The 8,857-nt window shown below is 33.7% G+C and overlaps 1 long non-coding RNA gene across 1 annotated transcript; it reads left to right on the top strand.

Annotated features, from left to right (window-relative positions):
• Positions 1 to 7,113: 7,113 nt before the first annotated feature.
• Positions 7,114 to 8,032, top strand: LOC132191259 (uncharacterized). The gene is made up of 2 exons (XR_009441248.1): positions 7,114 to 7,288; positions 7,796 to 8,032. It is a non-coding gene; the product is annotated as an uncharacterized LOC132191259 (long non-coding RNA).
• The last annotated feature ends 825 nt before the right edge of the window (positions 8,033 to 8,857 follow it).

The following is an 8,857-nucleotide window of genomic DNA, read 5'->3' as shown; positions in this document are numbered from 1 at the left end:
ACGTCAATATATATATATATATATATATATATATATATATATATATATATATTGAATAAAAAATGACAATTCCAATATTCCTGATTACAATATTACAATACAACAATTCCAATTCCAATATTCCAATATTTCTAATATCCAAATACAAATACAAATACAATTACAATTACAATTCCAATATCCAATACATAATCCGATTTCAATATCCAACACATAATCCGATTCCAATATCCAATACATAATACATAATCCAATACCCAATACAATATCCAATACAATCAAATATAATACAATGCAATCCAATCCAATCCAATTCAATACAATCCAATACAATCTAATATCCAATCCAATATCCTATCAAATCTAATCCAATATCCAATATCCAATAATACATATCAAATATTTAATACATATCCAATTTCCAATACATTCAATACGTATAAAATTCCAACACAACTTCATTAAATAAAATTCCAACACACATACTACGTTCCAACCTAACACATAACAAAACATATATATACATCGAAAACACGTTCCAACACAAGGCAAAACAAATATACAATAAAACACTTCTGGACTATCTGTTAGAAATAAGTTCCAATTAGTCTCAACAAACATATAATTTGATCTAACTATATACAAAACAATAAAAAATAGTATATATATAGAACTTAACAAATAGTGATGATAAACAATGTGTGGCGCCCAATTCAACATAGTCATCCCCCAACTCTTAATCTGTGTTACCTGCAAATGAGTTGTGAACCAATAATAATCAATATAAAAATTCAAAATTAGTCTATACAGTGATGCAAATATACGTTAGTTCTAAAATGGACCGTTGTAACTAGGGGTTTCTAACAGTTGTTTCTAACAGTTAACAACTGTTACAAAAACAACAAAAAATATATCATTACCTCTGTGAGGTGCAAATCCAAAGGTCGACGCGAACATGGCCTCGAACTGACGAAAATAGGCCTCAAACATGGCATCTTTCTCTGCTATCTGAGCTTTTTGTTCTTCAATCTGCTTCGCCATCTTATCTATTGCATGTATTTGTTCTGCCCGCTCCTCTTCCATTGCACGTCTTTGTTGTGCCCGCTCCTCTTCAAGTTCTCTAATTCTATTCGTCATATGTGAGAACAATGAGCTCCAAGAATTTTGAGACCGTGCCTGGGACGGTGTATAGTACGAATGTATGCTACCCCGCACCGACAGCACATTCGGATCAACCTGTAGGACCTTGCCAGCATACTCAGGCTTATTTCTGTGCGCTTGAGCATACGCGTCATTAGGTGTTCACCGTACCGTCCCTTCAATCACGGTCGACGTCAATGCCGGGTCAGTGGGCATCAATTCCTTCCTCCTCTCCTGTACATTAAAAAACAAGTTAGTATTTCATATGAGGAACGTTAATCATAAATAATTTATCAAAATATATATGCTTAAGTATTTACGCATCTCTCCCTGACAACTTCATTTAGATAGCCACCACCCTTCTTCGTGTGTGTCGAGATGTAACTTTTCGCTCGAGTCGGAGTAGTTCCCAAGGATAAGGTCTGCATAGAAAAAAAATCAATACAAAAACAAACATAGACCTACAACCGATTATATATATATATGTGTGTGTGTGTGTGTGTGTGTGTGTGCGGTAAATATATATAAATACCTCTTGATGTGTCGCCTTAGTGAAGCTCATCGATCGGTGTAGTGAGGTGTGTTGTTTTTGCTCGCAATGCCTTCATGTAGGCAGCAAACTCCTACATGTATACCACTTGTAAAATGTCAGGCCTAACACAATTACAATTAATGAAACTATACAATTAAATTAATTCAACTACACTCGTGATCTACCTGATTCTTCGGGTCGCATCATTTCGCCAACAAGACATTCAAGTCCTCGATGTTGTATTCCCTAACAACGGCCTCACCCATTCTCTCCTTCACTGTGTCTGGAGTATCGCTCGGTCCACCGAGTCGGCATTCACGGACAAGATGCACGACCAAGTGAACCATCACGGTAAAAAAACTTGGGGGGAAGACCCGTTCCATCTGGTACAAAGTGATACAAATGTCACCCTCTAGTCGGTCCATATCATTTTGTGTCAATGACGTTGAACATAGGCCCCTGAAGAATGCAAACATCCCAACAAATGGTCTAACCACGTTTCCTGGCAGTGACCCACGCAATGCAATGAAGAGAAGTTCTTGCATAATTACGTAACTGTCATGGCTCTTCAAATCGGATATCGTACGATCACTAAGTCGTACACATCGGGAAATATTCGAGGCATATCCGTCCAGCACCCTTACATTTCGAAACACTTTCAAAAAATGTGTTTTCTCATCCTTAGACATTATGTGCCAAGCTATAGGCATATATGTTTGACCATCCTCGCCCGTGTACGGATGAAGTATATGTCTCAATCTCATTTCTAGCAAGTCTGTGCGGGCTTGGATGTTGTCCTTCGTTTTTCCTGGAATGTCTAGTATTATGCCAAGTATGTTGTCCATCACATTTTTCTCAATGTGCATGACATCAAGGTTATACCGCAATAGATTATCTTTCCAATACAACAACCTAAAGAAAACACTTTTCTTCTTCCATAATACGTTAGCTGTCTTGCTTTCTCTTTTTGTCGGCCCACTCTTCTTCCGTTTCTTGTCTTTTTTCTTATTATCCGTCCTTACCTTATTGGCATTCTCATCCCCATATGCCATATCTTGTAATTGTCTAAGAATTTCATTTCTACTTGGCACATCGGGGGTACATTCAAATTCTTGCTTGCCGTCAAATGTTCTTTTGTCCTCCACGGATGATCCATGGGCAAGTATCGCTTATGCTTCATATAACAAAATTTCTTACCGTGTTTTAACCTCTTGGACCTCATCGAGTACATACAGCAGGGACATGCCTTCTCACCCCTGTTAGGCCACCTGGACAAATCTGCATATGCCGGGAAGCCATTAATTGTCCACATCAATTGCGCTCGCAACAGAAAGTTATTTTTCTTAGACACGTCAAATGTGCGTACACCTACAGTCCATAGTTCCTGTAACTCCTCAATTAAGGGTCGTAGATAGACATCTAGATCCATTCCAGGTGACTTTGGGCCTGGGATTATCAGGGATAGTATAAGTGACATTTGTTTCAAGCACATCCAAGGAGGCAGGTTGTACGGTACAAGCATTACAGGCCAAGTGTTGTGGGATGCTCATGTTCCCGAATGAATTAAATCCATCCAAGGTTAGTCCAAGCTTGACGTTCCTGCTGTCTGCTGAAAAGTCTGGATGCAAATTATCGAATGCCCTCCACACTTCACCATCGGCCGGATGCCTCAATACACCATCCTTAGTCTGGCCTTCTGCATGCCACCTTATATCAGGAGCAGTATGCTTTGACATAAACAGTCTCTATAGCCGTGGTATGAGTGGAAACCACCGTAACACCTTGACCAGACGTTTCTTACTCGATGATATGGGTTGACCATCCTCATCCAACTGAATTTCATCCTTCCACTTAGATACTCCACAAACAGTACATGTATCCAAATCCTTATTGTTCTTCCAGAATAACATACAATCATTACGACACGCCGGGATTTTCTCATACCCGAGGCTCATGTCCCTTCGAAACTTTTTTGCCTCATATGTATTAACCGGCAAAACTTCATCACTAGGAGGCAGCAATTGATTGATGAACTCAAGAAAAATGAAAATATTGTGTTACTAAGTCCGCCAACACATTTCAAATTGTACAGATGTACAGTAGCACTAAGCTTGCTATGTTTAGTCGCATCATGAAGTGGCTTCTCTGCCTTCTTAAGCAAGTTGTAGTACTTTAGTACGTCACCATCGTCGACTTCTTCATTCACAATTTCTTCATTCTCCTGCACCGCCGCTTCAGGCTCACAATTGTCTTCCGTGACACCGTGCATGCCGAATAGATCACGCAACATTGACTGCATGTTTTCACCTTGTGCTGTGCCTATACCCTGATCTGTGATCATGGAAGTCGAAGTAGAGACTGCAACAGGAGACCGGATAGGCTTCTCCCCGTGATAATACCAGGTTCTGTATGCAGTCATTATTCCCTTACCCCCTGCCAAGTGGTCAAATACCAAACCCGACGGGTGGCACTGCCTATTACGACACATCTTACAGGGGTAGTGAATTTTTCCATTAGGGATTGTACAGTTCCTAATTGCGAAGTCCACGAATGACCTACACCCGTCTCTGTATTCCCTCGTACCCCTAGACTTTGTCATCCAACTCTTGTCCATAGCTTTAGTTACTGGAACCCTAATTGAATAAAATAAATCTAAGTTGGTTAGTTAGATGTTATTCTTTTTTTAGTATATTTCTTTAACTACATTGTTTCAATTTTTTGTTTATTTTTAACAAATAAACACATGCATTGAGTTTTAATTATAACATCTACATAATCTAAATTTGCAAAACTTAAACAAAATTAAGGTCCAAATTTAAATATATTTAACGTGCCACATGGGGACCCTAGGTAAAATATATGTGGCTATCTTATTTGCTGTAATTTTTTTTTTTTTTGTTTTTGATGACATTTACATAATCTAAATTTGTAAGACCTAAATTAATTTTTTTTTTATATATGGAGACCCTAGATAAATTAGATATAGCTATCTAGGTTAAATGTTGGTTTTCTTTTTTCCGTTTATTATAACATTTATGCATTTGTATGGGAAGTGTAGATAAATAAATCCAGCCACCTATGTTAGTTGTTTTTTACTTTCTTTTTTCGTTCTTAGCATTTACATACTTATTCTAAATTTACAAAATCTAAACATAAATTAACAACCAAAATAGATATGCATTTGTTATTTGTTTTTTTCTTTGGTTTTTTTTTTTTCTTTGGTTATGATAATGTGCAAAAGCAAAACCTACACAAAATATGGGTCTAAATCTAAATGCAAAATCCTGCACAAAAAAACTAATTTCAAACTATGAGGGTATGTAATTTTGCATACATGCATGCAAATACATTAAACAATATTTTCACCATATACAAAACATATATGTCAAACAAGTAATACAAAACATATATCTTAAGCAAATAAATAAATTAGCTAACATGTCGAAAGAATTTGCTAATATAACTACCTCAACAATATATAATAATGTACACTGTAAATTACATATTTATATAATTTATTTATTTATATAATATATAAATAAATAAATAAATTAGTATATATATATATATATATATTAAATCAGGTATATATATACCTGATTTTCGAGAGTCGATCGGAGAACGCGTGGTCGCCGGAGGGAGCAGCGACAGTGACGGGCGCTGGTGAGAGAGAGAACCACCGAGAGAGAGAGAGACAACGTGAAAAAGAGGGAGAATGGTCGGGCTGAGAGAGAGGACGCGGGTGAGAGAAATGTTGCAGAGGGCTGATAGAGAAAAAAAAATGGCGGATGATTTGGGTCTGCAGGTTGAGTTACGCGGGGGAGAGAAAGAAAGAGGGGGAAGAAGGAAGAAGAAAGAAAAAAAAAAAAAAAGGAAAAGAGAGGGAAGGTAGCTGGATGCGTCTTCCCGAGGAGCTTTTTGACATGCCATGTGGACACGTCAAAAACTCTTGACGTGCCACTTGGCACGTCAAAACTTCTTGACGTGTCCACATGTGACACGTCAAGACCATTTTTTCATTTTTTTTAACTTTAAAATTATAATTTATATCATTTATTTATTCTATTATATAATTTTTTTTTCTCTTATATAACACATTATCCATACAATATACTTAAAACTAATTAGAGAATAAACAAATTAATATTCTAGATGTACAGCTAATAAAATTCATTTTTTCGTGAGGGCTCAATAATCTACTCACCGAACATTGTATTTTATGTTGGCCAAGTTCATGTGGGGTTTGCAGGTCTTATAAAATAAAAGTATTATGTATGTCCTATATATTTTGTAAAAATTAATTTGTTTATGACATTAATTAATATTACTAGAATGATTTATGCATGATAATATCATATCATATTAATGAAATGTTTGATTCATATGCATGTAATAATATTAATTGTACAATAATATGATTATGATACTAGCTACTTGGCATGCATGTGATATATACGTATATACCAATTAATTTATACTAATATGATAAAATTAATTTTTCATACCAATTCAAATCTTAATTTTTTACAATCTAATTAATTTTAATTATAGTTAATTAAAATTTTTGACGTGTCTAATAATGACATGTGACACGTCAAAAATACCAACTTAAATTTTTGAAGTTTTAAATTTTAATATATATAATTTATTTATTCTATTATATCATTTTTTTTTCCTCTTATATAACACATTATCCATACAATATACTTAAAACTAATAAGAGAATAAATAATTTAATATTTTAGATATTAATATTACTAGATTGATTTATGCATGATAATATCATATTCAAATTAATATTAAGGGTAAAGTTCACATACCCCCCTCAAACTACCACCTAATTGACAATGTCTCCCCCAAACTTTCAATTGTGACAATGTCCCCTCCAAACTACCAAAATATTGTCAATGTCCCCCCCCAAGACTAGCAACAAAGACAAAAATGCCCCTATAGATTTCTCAATAAGACAAAAATACCCCTATAAATTCAAAAAAAAAATTGATTTTTTAAAAAAACAAAATTTTTTAATTTAAAGATAATATTAAAAAAAAAAATTTAAACAAAAATTTTTAATTTTTTTAAAAACAGAAATTTTTATTTAAAAAAAAAACTATTTTTTATTTAGTTTAAAAAAAATATATATCATTTTATTAAACGAAAATTTTATTTTTTTTAAACGTAAATCTTTATTTAAATAAAATTATAAAACAAAAATTTTTGGAAAAAAAAAAAACGAAAATTTTCAATTTTTTTCTTATAAAATTGATTTTTTTTAAAAAAAAATTGTCCATCTTTTGGAGATTTTTTTTTTGTTAGTTTCAGTTTTTTTTTTTTTTTTTTAATTTACTAAGGGTAATTTCGTCATTGAGGGAAACATTGACAATTTTTAGTAGTTTGAGGGGATATTGTCACAATTGAAAGTTTGGGGGGACATTGTCAATTGAATAGTAGTTTGAGGGGGTTATGTGGACTTTCCCCAATATTCTAACAGTCAAATTCTTGGACTGAGTTTCTTTCGTCTTGTTTTTGCAGTGGCAAGAAGTACCCTGACCTTGGTTTCTCAAAGGACACCAGTAGCACTATGACTATCGTTGCTGGGTTTGCACCAGTGAAGATGTAGGCAAATTCACATTTATATGTGCCGCGTCAAATTAATACGAACAAATTTATCTATAAACTTAAAATAAAATAAAATAAAGGTTTAATGTGTATTAATTTTCTTCTTTTTTTTTTTCTTTTTTTTCTTTTTTTTTCAATTTCACCCATCGGATAGGATTTTTTGTCAGGGGTGTCTAAATTTTTAAAATACCCTTGTTTTAGAAAATAAATTACAACAATTTAAGGCACATGCCAGAATTTTTGATAATTTTGACAGAATTTAATTAAAAATCTTAACACATTGGTGAAATTAAAAAAAATAATAATAATAATAAAATAAAAGATTGATATATTAAATTAAAATTTTTTAAAGTTTAAAGTAATTGCAAAAGCGACGACAATTAATATTCATGCAGGTGGGATGGGATGGGACTGATTTGTGTTAAATGATAAGAAATAAGAAATATAATTATTTAATTACTATTTTAATAATTTGAATCAAAATTCTTCATTATGTAATTGCAGATATTATGAAGGGTCTGGGTCTGAGAGCTTTGAAGCAGGAACCTGCAAGTGCTGCAACAGCCACCCATGCAAGTGCGGCAAATGAACAAAAAGGTGAAAAGTCCCAATAAAGCATCAGTGGTCGTCGATGTTTTGTCTATATATAAGATAAGAGGAAAATGGGGTGCATATTTGGGTCCCATGTAATCGTAAAATAAGACAGCCATTGTCTCTGCAAATTGAAGTTTGTTTTATTTGGATTGCGGAGTTGTGAGTTGTGAGTGTGTTTGAATTTTATGTGCCACTGCATATTTGTTATGGGTGTTGGAACTTAATTAATGAAAATGTTTGAAATTCAAAAAAAGTCTATTTCATGTAATGAACCGTTACCAAGTATTCCTTCAATTCGGATAGAGAGAAACCAAAATCTTTTATGGCATTTAAAATTGCACTCCATAAGATGTGTTCTAAAAGCCGTTCATGTGAGCAAAGCTCAATAACCTCTCCCTCAACATAACGCTCCCGCGATTGAAATGAACCCGCAACCCTGACTCTGATATCATTTGTTGGATCGGACCTTTGACTACCTCATCTGAAAACTAATTGATGTTCAGAAACCAAAATTTTTTATGGCTTTCAAAATCATACCCCGCAAGATATGTTCTAATTACCGTTCACGTGAGTAGAACAATATTGTGTCACCTCAACACATGATATTAGGGATTTTTATGTGAGTTATTGATATAAATCCTCAGACACTAATGGCAAGAGAGGAAATAGGATTTTAGATGTGAGAAAACTTATGGGGATACAACTCTGATTTTAAAAGAATTATAAGGATTTAAAATAATAATAATAATAATAATAATAATAAGGGAAAAATATAAAAAAGCCTCCCAAACTACCAGTCATTTTCGATTTAGCTCTCTAATATTTCAAAAGTGAAAAAGTAGTCCTCCAAACTACCAAATTATTGCATTTTGGCCACTCTGTTAGTCAAAACCGTCAGATTGGATGGAAACTACAAAACGATGTCGTTTTGTTAAGGGTAAGTTACTACAATGCCCTTTTATGAAAAAAAAA

This window comes from Corylus avellana, chromosome ca9, assembly GCF_901000735.1.
Source record: "Corylus avellana chromosome ca9, CavTom2PMs-1.0".
NCBI classification, from domain to species: Eukaryota; Viridiplantae; Streptophyta; class Magnoliopsida; order Fagales; family Betulaceae; genus Corylus; species Corylus avellana.
The sequence above is the reverse complement of the archived record's forward strand: the minus strand, read 5'-3'. Positions and strand labels throughout refer to the sequence as shown.